Genomic DNA, 8,731 nt, shown 5'->3' on the forward strand with positions numbered 1-8,731 from the left:
AACCTTTATGCCTGATTTCTGGTGGAGCCGTTCAAAACCTCTGCACAGATATTCACAAGTCACCGTGGCCCCACCTGCTGCTGTCACCTGGCCAGCAGCGACCTAAGGGGAGCAGCAGGTGAGGGCCGTGTTATTCAGCCACAAGCCTCACTTGTCTGTTTTGCACAAGGTAAGTGGGAAGTGGGGGAGGGTGGAGAAAAGGCTGCAGACAGGAAAATGCTGCAAATGTTGTCATACCTGTAGGTTTCGGCGCCCAAGTGACCGTAAGGTAGAGAACAGCTTTGCTGCCACTAAGTCAGCACTCTTGACGTGTTGAAGAATGAAGAAAATGAATTTTGTGTGTCCCCAGAGAAGATAGCCACCCCTAGAAATTCTTATGAAATAGAAACTGGTGTCAGAGCATGCTTTTACCCCACCCCCCAGAACCTGATGCGTGCTTCTTTCTCTAAACCTCTGACCTCATCTTCTGGTCAGAACAAAACCTGCACTCCCCGGATGCAGCGTTGTATCAGAATTCATTCCCAGCCACTATCTAGTCATCTTTGCACGTTTAAGTACTTTCCACTTAGAACAAGAAGCCAAATAGGCACCGGATTGTTCCTGCTGATTCATGCAAGCCTGCTTTACTTCGCAAAGAGGAGAATCCCTGACGGACTTCCAGTTGTGACAAGAGAAAGGTTAAAATCCATCAGCACCTTGGGTGCCTTTCCATAGATCCCCCTCTGATTTCATGAAGCTCCCTGTTCCCTAAGGTGACCCAGAGAGCAATGTCCGCTTTGGAAATGGAAACCATCGATGGAAATGAAGTGAAAGACACTTCATCTAAGGAATACAGAGAGCGTTCTTCTATAACTCATGGAATGGGCCTGTAGACTGCACTGGAGGGAAAAGAAAAGGGATGAAGGTCATTAAGAATCCCACGTGGTGCCAGTGCACTTTCTATGTGCGTGGACAATCATGGTCTCATCACTGCAGAGCCTCCTTTGATCGACAACAAATACAGCCAGGCTTGCAAGCCCGACCATGTCACTTTGAATTTCTGTGCATGGACTAAAGCCTAGTGCTTGTGGAGGGTTCGCTTTGATCGGTGAAGGAGTTGGATTCTACAAACCCCTCTTCTGAGGGGCAGTTTTGGTTTCTTCTGCTAAACATTTATGTATTTAAAGAGAAGTTCAATCTGTTTAGCTCCGAGCAAAGTCAGATAATACAGGATCGAAGAGTCAGAAAACTTCCACAGCCACAGGGGTCCAGCACGTAAGGGGAAAGCGTTAAGGACAAATGAAGGAAAAAAGGAGTGGTGAGGACCACAGATACTCGGGCGGTGGTGGTGGTGGCGGCAGAAGATGAAGCAGGATGGGGAGAAAGAGGAGGAGGAGAAGGAGGCAGCAGAGGGGCGAAGCTGTAATAAGAGTGAACGGTCGGGCAGACCCCACTGAGGACCAGGACCTGGGTGTGCATGCAAAATGCATTTCCTACATGCAATCACCCAAGCAGATGTGAAGGACTAAAGGAGTTCTGGGAATTGATAGCAAAGGGCCAACATGCGGAAAGGAGCCAGCTCTGCCAGGTTACCCTGCTGATCAATGCACATGGAGCCCAGACAGGATCCAACCGCCCACCACCACGGCAGCCCCAAGCCCGGCAGGCGGCATGAGGATTGGCTGGCACACAGGCCAGGACAGTGCCTGACCAAGAGGCACAGCAGGAGCCCTTGGAAACGCTGGGGCAGGTGCACCGTGACTAGGTACGAGGGCTCACCAGATCTTTGTCGCTGTCCTTTGTGAATGTCTTCTCCTTCTCATCCTCGTTCTTCGTCCAGCTGTAAGAGATCATGTAGTTCATAATAGGGGGGTGGTAGATGGTCTCTGGCTGGCTCCAGGACACTTGCAGTGCCGTCTGGTTCAGGGGCTGCACCTTCATGTGGATGGGCGGAGAGCTGCAAACTGAACACACAGCAGCGAGTTTCAGGCACTTCCCCAACGCAGGTGGCCCTCTGCTTGTGTCCCTCCATGCATTGAAATGACAGCAAAGGAAATGCCCATGCTCCCTTCACACAGATCCCTGCTACTGATATTTTACAGCGTTCCGACCCCACAGCTTTGCCCCTTTCCAGCTAAGCTACTGCAGGCAGATTGCGGACACTGACAATCCCACCCTCTATGTTGCCCCTCCTCAGAATAAGGCCATTCTCCCAGAGAACCATAACCCCATCCTCCCAGCCAAGAAATGAAATATTAAGCCAATAGCAATCTCACATACATAAGCCACACTCAACTTTCCCTCACTGTCTCCAAGATCACGTGTAGCTGTCCCTGGTCCCTTTAGCCTCTTTATTTTGTGTTGCTCAGCCTGGCCTCAAACTCCCCATCACCTTGCTGGAGCCTCCTGAGTGCTGGGATTATATGCATTCATTCACCACTATGCCTTGCTCCCTATGGTTTCTTTTGATCCAGCATAGCGAAGTGGCCTTCTTTTTTAATTTTTCAGAATAGTTTCTCAGAAGGCAGGACACGTGACTCTGTGAGTGTTCCAACTAAAACTGTAGGTGAAGCTTTAGTGTAAACTGACGGATGTAAATAAACACATATAACCCGAGAATGTAAATAATTTGAAAGGCACATACAGAAAGGGTAACCTTCTCTGGCCCAGCAATGCCCTGTGTAATTACTCTGATGCAGTACATGAGGAAAGGTCAGACTAATTTGTCTTTTCATTCTTTGTGTCTGGGAGGTTTTGGAGACGGGGTGGATCTATACCTATCTGCAGAAGGCTAAGAACCTCAAGTTACCCTTGCATGTCTGGGGAGGGTTCTTCGGGCTCTGAAACCTGGACCCCAGGAGCTCTGGGAGAGGGTACTGTGCAGGAGCAGCCCTGGCCTCTGCCCTGGTGCCAGGGGCACCCACACCCCACTGGGACAACCCCAATGTCTCCAGCTATAGACAAGTGTGCTGGTGCTGAGGCAGGTGTGTGTGAATGTATGCATGTCCCGCTCAATGTGGAAAAGTGCTGGTCTAAAAGGGGAAACAGAGATACAGCAAAGAATCCCACGTGCAGAGCTGACAGTGGCCATGAGGTAGAGCTTGAGGGAGGAGAGGGAAGGATGTGGTATTTTCCAGGTGTTTTATTTTTTTGGTACCGGGGATTAAACTTGGGTCCTTGTGCTTGCAAAGCAGGCGGCGAAACCACTAAGCTAAATCCCCAGCCCTAGGCTTTTTAGAGGATGCGTTGACTCAGGCTGTGTGTCTGGGCAAGAGAGACCTGGAATTGAAAGAAGCTGGGGGTGGGGGTGGGGCAGGGAGTCTGCAGGAGGTACCCCGAGAACAAGGACTAGGGAACTGCCGGGGCAGCTGGGGAGAGAGGCCTTGAGGCTAGGCTCACATGCTGGTTTTCTAAGGTTCAAGGATCACAACCTCAAGTCCAGCCAGGGTAATTTAGCAAGACTTTATCTCAAAGGATTTTAAAGATGGCTGGGGATGTAGCTGCACACAAAGGCTCTGGCTTCAGTCTCCAGTACAGCAAACAAACAAACAAACAAACCAAAAACACCTCCTATGAGTCCTTAGAAGCCACTAAAAGACCTGAGCCTGGAAGGAGGGAACTGAGTTATCCCTGACAAGGATCTCTCGCCCCCTGCTGGGTGCAGAAGGCCCCAGCCCAGAGGAGGGGAATCAGGAGGTGCTGTCCAGAGCCAGCTGGGGGCAGACCAGACAGGGGGTAAGAGCAGCAGGCTCCAGAGCAGGCAGGATGCAAAGTTGAGAGGTTTGTGCCAGCAAGGTAAGCAGGAGGACCTGCAGGTTTGGGCACTGGAGCTGGCGAGGAGGTCTCCGTGCTGGAGAAAACGGCTGGCTTCCTTCCCGCTGGTGTTTCCCAAATCCCCACCAGGCAGCAAGCAGCCCACCACGTACCAGGCTTTGCTATACCCAGCCAGGTCCCCAAATCAAAGGCACCCTGGAGGTGCAGGATGGTGTGCGCGCCAGGTAAGCATGTCTGTGTAAAGAAGGCTGCTGGAGGATACAGCAGGGATGGGTGCTGACAGGGAGGCACTGCTTTGTTCTTCAACTGCCAAACCACAGAGCAGCGGGACAGATATAGAAAGAAGGGACGCATTACATCACGAGGCATTCTCACTGCCCTGCAGCACCCGGGAGGCACTGCTCTGCCTGCCATGAAAATGCCACCACAGCAGGTATAACAAAGTACCTAGAGGGAGGTTTCTACAGGCTGTTGGGCGAAGTGACAGAGCACGGACACGAGGTGGCGCCAGGCTACCAGCTTTAAATCACCCCAACTTGCTAAGAGGCTGGTTTCTCAAGAAGGCGCAGGAGAAAAACCAGAAAACAGCCACCCCCCCAACCTTCCCAATACTGATAGTGAGCCAAGGAGATTTATGTACTGGGAATCTTTCATACCTCCCAGGGACACCTTCACTTCTATATCCTCCCTCATCTTTTACTATGCTTCCTTTTTCTGAAGCCATGAAGTAGAGGTGAGCTGTATGGGAATATGCATGTCTCATCAGCACTTAAATCACAGCCACATAAATAATTCTATCAACAGGAAGATGCAATCTCTAGTTATGTTTTGGAATGAAAACAGTTGGGTTTGTTTTTTTTTTTCCTGTGCGGATTAAGACGATTCGTGTCCATTTACAACATTTAAAAAAACTAGTCCAAAAAAGCAAATAGAGTTAGAAGAAAAAAAATGATTCAGAATCTCAGTGTAATTCTTGTGAACATGCTGAGGATCAACATCCAGATAGAACTCACTCTCTCCGTACCCACGTAATAGTGCACACGCACCCTGATGCGAATGCTCTGCAGACGAATTCCTTTGTAAAAGGATTAAGGATTCAGAATCTCAGTGTAATTCTTGTGAACATGCTGAGGATCAACATCCAGATAGAACTCACTCTCTCCGTACCCACGTAATAGTGCACACGCACCCTGATGCGAATGCTCTGCAGACGAATTCCTTTGTTATGCTTTACTCAGAAAGTCTTTCATGCACTTCCCGTATACATTAATAAATACATCTGGACCACTGCTTTGAGTGAAACTACAGCATGGCAGTCTCAACAAATTAGAAGACACTGAATAGTTAAGCTCAAGAAAGGCAGGCCTGGCATCTCTAGTGGGATTGACCATCAGGATGGAAATTCTTCAACCAAGAGGCGTCCGAACACCCAGTGCATGCCCCCGACTACCCATGGGAAGAGCCCGAGGCCAGAGTGGACCACAGGTCCCTCTCAGAAGTGTGGTGCAAAGAGAAATTTCTCTCCTTCTATCTCCCCTGTGATCTTCCCAGATAGAGAGCCGCTTTCTGGGCATTTGGAAGAGTTCTTCTTAGAGGACCAGGTGGACCTAGAATCGAGGCTGGCCAAGTTTTTTCTGCAAAGGGCCGGATAGTAAATATGTTCTGCTTTGGTTTCGGACAGCTCTGTCTTCTGTGTTGCAACAGTCTCTGCCTTTGAAGCACAGCTAAGCAGCAGAGTAAATAATGTAAAAATGATAAGTGTGGCTGTGCCCAGGAAAACTGTACTGCGCACAAGCAGTTTTTCTTTCAGAAGGTTTTCATGTGCCACAGAATGTCTTTTACATTTTTTTTTCCTGGTAAAATATACAAAGCTATTCTCAGCTCTTGTTACACAAAAGAGGTGGGGGGTGAGTTTCGCCCCATGGATCAGTCGTTTGCTGATTGAGGCATCTGTCACCTGCGTTCCTGACATTAGCACCGAGTTCTACCTCCATATAGACGACAGGGCTGCTCCTCTACAAAGCTCATGTTTCCCAGCACTTATGATGCCTGAATCCCACTACTGCCTTCCCTGACTGTATTTCTCAGAGTCCCACAGTAGCAGATGAGCTCCTGCCTTGGGTCTTGCTCGATGCATTACCCGAATCCACAGCAGTGGCAGCAGCAGGCAATTGGGACACGTTTGCTGAATGCATGGTATATTGGCTATCTATACAAAGAATGAAATCTCTAGTCCTTTCATGGTCCACATGGGCTGCCTGAGGCCACCCGGGATTCCACTTTCCTTCTGTTTCTCTGGCCAGCTTCACGGACGATGTGGGTGCAATGTCCCGCTTTCCTTAGTGTCACCACCTCTCAGGGCCCGGCATAGCATGCACTGACCATCTGTCCACTCTCTGTCCCTCTGAGTGGGACACATCTCCCGGCCAGGAACCAGCTCTTGATCACTAACAGCCTTGGCAGGGGCTCGGATTTCATCATGAGAACAACAGACAGGATTTTGTGGTTCTGTGTGTTGTGTGCCTGTAACACAAGCACTCTGGGAGGTTAAAGTAGGAGGATTTCAAATTTGAGGCCAGCCTGGGCAACTTAGTACGTTAGAAGACCTTGTCTAAAAAATAACAGATAGGAGCATTTTTAAATCAAAGTATATTTACAGAATACAAATGGTATCTGTACCACCAGCATCTGTATCTCAAATATTTCACCTCACCTCTTCTCCATACTTAATTTGAAATGATGGAAGGACACCAAGGTAGGAGAACTTAGGATGGTTCAATGAATCCACTTACACTGATGTGGGTGACTTACTTTAAAATAGAAAGGAGCTGGTACTTCCATGTTTTGCTCTTCACTTTGAACTGCTCACAAATGCCAGAACTTCCTATAAAAATGTCTTATTTTTAAATGCTGACAGCACTAATTCAGTTTTAAAATTACCTCAAAACAACCAGATGAATAAAGTACACTGGTACTTTCATTCAGAAACACTTGTTTGCAAACAATGTGGTTTGCACACAGAAGCATTGGGCAAAATTTTATTCTTTGTTGACTTCGCCTTGGGTGACTAACACAACTGTGGCTATCTTTTGCTGTGTTTTGTTTGTTCCATACAAACACAAACACGACCATCTTTTCCAAAATCATAGAACAAATTAAGTTCATTCTACTGTTAACAACTATTCACATATAAAAACACACAGATACTCAGCCCCACACCATGCTTATGCTAAAAGAGTTCTAGTTTCTCCAAATGATGCAAATCATATACTGATGGAGCACATTCATTTATTAACAGTCCACATTTAAATTGTATACTGATTTAAAAGAAGTATTTTATGACAAGAATACTCTCATGAAACTCTATAGATTTTTTAGGGCTACATTTCTAAGTTATTTTCAAAGGTTAGTTTTATCGCTAGACAGTACATCAGCCAGGTGGTGCTATTCAAGCAACATACTTTATACTTTCTTTTGTAAATGCATATATTTTCTCTCCTAAAATACTGTAAACTTAACTCAAAACCTGGTATAATTTTTACCTTGAAATATGCATAGGAAATGACAGCAATGCAGGATTCTGCAAGTTTTTACACTAACATCAGTCCCATTTAAGAAATGGTTTACACATGAGTACCTATGTTGTTTTATGCCCACTTATTATGTTTACCAAGTTCACAGGGGCTTAACGCTATGCAAATTTTGTTTCTCCTCCGAGCTTAGGGAATTGACAGAAAAGAGAAAATTCTCTTGATACACACATACATTGAGCAATCCATGTACAGGGCTGTTGGAGAGAGGGAGAGCGATAGAAAAGGGCGTGGGAGTGGGGTGTGAAGAAGCCAGTGCTGAACAGGAGAAAAAAGACAGCAGATGGTAGCGGCAGGAGGAAGGAATGGGTGTGAAATGTAAAAGGGAAAAACAAGAACTTCCCTAAAGGGAGTGCACACCGTTTAAAGTTACTTGTACCACGTGCTCAACTTTGCAGTATCCGATCCTTTAGTACTTCACTCCACTGGTTTTCTGAGAAGCGAAAATAAACCCTAAAACGTAATAATGCATAAAATCAAAGACTACATTTAAAGACATTTTTTATTAGGATTCATGGTTCTGACTATGGCATATTCATCCAAGAACACCACGATCAGGTAAACTCAACATATTTCACATCCCCCCCCCGCTTTTTTCTTCTCCAGAAACTAACCTTAATCGGAACTAAAAACAAACAAGCAGCTGGTACTAAGACTAGTGAACATTTTATTGTATCAACAGACAGCAAAAAATCCACTCTGTAAAATTCAACACAGGAACACCATCTCTTCTGCGTGTGCACACACACACAGACAGAAAGGCAAAGAAGTATGAGAACCAACTGGAAACTCATGGTCTTTCTTCTATTGGAAGACTGCCCAGTTCTACCATCTCTCTTCCAAACAGAAAAGTATTTTTCATGTGTGACTGCGCGGGGAAGCACCATTAAGTACCTCCACCTTACCCTGGCTACGCAGCCCTCTCTTCTGAGGAGTTGAGGACAACCCGGGTTCGTGAGTTTCCAGCAGGAGCGAGCTCACCGTGGTTAAAGCGCCCGGACCAACAAGGACAGAGGTCTAGTGAAGCGCTCTGGGGGCCGCGCAAAAGCTGGAGGCGCCTGACCTAAGGGAGGAAAAAGACAGGAAGGAGATTCCTTTCTGGGAGGAGTCTTTCCTCGGTTTTCGGAAATTAAGCCCGGGCGGTCAGTTACCGGCCCGAGCGCGGCCCGCTCGCGCCAGCAGGCAGGGCGGGCTTCCCTTCAGCACCGCGGACAGCGGGCCCCCTCACGCTCGCCCCCGAGGGGCTACTTACAGCTCCTTCAGGCTCACAGCACCGCAGGCCAAACCTCGCCGCCCGCTTTCCGGTTTCCTTTCCCCAACCGAGCCGACTCACGCAGCTCCAAGGAAATGGCGGACAGCCCAGCCGGTCACTTGTCTGTGACGGCCGC

At 47.7% G+C, this 8,731-nt stretch overlaps 1 protein-coding gene and 1 long non-coding RNA gene across 2 annotated transcripts in view; one reads left to right on the top strand and one right to left on the bottom strand.

Moving 5' to 3' along the window:
• Ptprg (protein tyrosine phosphatase receptor type G) overlaps nt 1-8,731 on the top strand; it is a 532,317-nt gene that overhangs the window by 395,340 nt on the left and 128,246 nt on the right.
• Nucleotides 248-8,725, bottom strand: LOC117283617. Its single transcript, XR_004514645.1, has 5 exons — nt 8,596-8,725; nt 8,249-8,406; nt 7,704-7,796; nt 1,759-1,943; nt 248-373 (listed from the first exon to the last, which is right to left on the bottom strand). It is a non-coding gene; the product is annotated as an uncharacterized LOC117283617 (long non-coding RNA).

Source organism: Fukomys damarensis, unplaced genomic scaffold, assembly GCF_012274545.1.
Source record: "Fukomys damarensis isolate Sample0158 unplaced genomic scaffold, DMR_v1.0_HiC HiC_scaffold_28, whole genome shotgun sequence".
NCBI lineage: Eukaryota > Metazoa > Chordata > Mammalia > Rodentia > Bathyergidae > Fukomys > Fukomys damarensis.